Source organism: Schistocerca piceifrons, chromosome 4 (assembly GCF_021461385.2).
Source record: "Schistocerca piceifrons isolate TAMUIC-IGC-003096 chromosome 4, iqSchPice1.1, whole genome shotgun sequence".
Taxonomy (NCBI): Eukaryota; Metazoa; Arthropoda; class Insecta; order Orthoptera; family Acrididae; genus Schistocerca; species Schistocerca piceifrons.
Genome location: NC_060141.1, coordinates 549,894,927 through 549,896,334, shown reverse-complemented (window position 1 = coordinate 549,896,334; position 1,408 = coordinate 549,894,927). Strand labels below are relative to the sequence as shown.

General features: G+C 50.4%; 1 pseudogene; it reads right to left on the bottom strand.

Moving 5' to 3' along the window:
- Positions 1-1,075: 1,075 nt before the first annotated feature.
- LOC124796558 lies at positions 1,076-1,193 on the bottom strand (annotated as a pseudogene).
- Between the last annotated feature and the right edge of the window lie 215 nt (positions 1,194-1,408).

Below are 1,408 nucleotides of genomic sequence, written 5' to 3'. Positions count from 1 at the left end.
TACGTGAATGGCTGTAAATTTCCAGTCAGTGATCGGTTCAAATGGGCCAGAGGACCTAGTCCATTCTATGTAAACCCAGCCCAAAACATATGGAGCCACCACCAACTTGCACTGTGTCTTGTTGACAACTTGGGTCCATGGCTTTGTGGGTCTGCGCCACACTCGAACCCTACCATCAGCTCTTACCAGCTGAAATCGGGACTCACCTGAACAGCCCATGATTTTCCAGTCGACTGGGGTCCAATCGTTATGGTCACGAGCGATCTTACTTCAGTAAAGGAACTCTCGTCGATCGTCTGCTGCCATAACCCATTAACGCCACATTTCGCCGCAGTGTCCTAAAGGATACGTTCGTCGTTCGTCCCTCATTGATTTCTGCCGTTGTTTCACGCACTGTTGATTGTCTGTTAGTTCTGGTAATTCTACTCAAACGCCTCTGCTCTCGGTCGGTAAGTGAAGGCCGTCGGCTACCGCGTTGTGTGTGGTAAGAGGTAATGCCAGAAATATGATGTTCTAGGCACGGTCTTGACACTGTGGATCTCAGTATATTAAATCACCTAACGATTTACAAAATAGAATGTTCCATGCGTCTAGCTCTAACTACCATTCCACGTTCAAAGTCTGTTAATTCACGTCGTGCTGCCATAATCACGTCGGAAATCTTTTCACATGATCCACCTTAGTGCAAATGACAGCTCCACCAATGCACTGTCGTTTTACTCCTTGAGTAGCCGATACTATCGCCATGTGTATGCGTGCATATCGCTATCCCATAACTCATGTGAGTATAACGCCCAATGTGACACGCCGGTTCCGCCTCCCGTAGGCGGAGCCCTATGGCTGTCTTAATAGAACTAAAACTAAACTCCTCCCGCACAGGCCATGAAGGCCCAAAGGTACCGACTGGCCGCCGTGTCATCCTCAGCCCACAGACGTCACTGGATAAGGATATGGAGTGGCATGTGGTCAGCACACCGCTTTTCCGGCCGTAGGTCAGTTTCCGAGACTGGAGCCGCTACTTCTCAATCAATTAGCTCCTCAGTTTGCCTCAGACAAGGGCTGATTGCAGCTCGCTTGCCAACAGCGCTCGGCAGACCGAATGGTCACCCATCCAAGTGTTAGCCCAGCCCGGCAGCGCTTAACTTCGGTGATCTGACGGGAACTGTTGTTACCACTGCGGCAAGGCCGTTGGCTGTCTTAATAGAAGGACGGAGCTTTTCTCAGTCATAGCCGGTATTTGCTATGGGCGTGGATGGTTAACGTCTTGTATGGGATCGTTACAGATGAGAGAGAGAGAGAGAGAGAGAGAGAGAGAGAGAGAGAGAGAATGAGTGAGTGAGCCAGCAGGGGCGGGGATGGGGGCAAATGTAAGAAACTGTGCACGTAGCCAAGCGATTGTTTACACGGC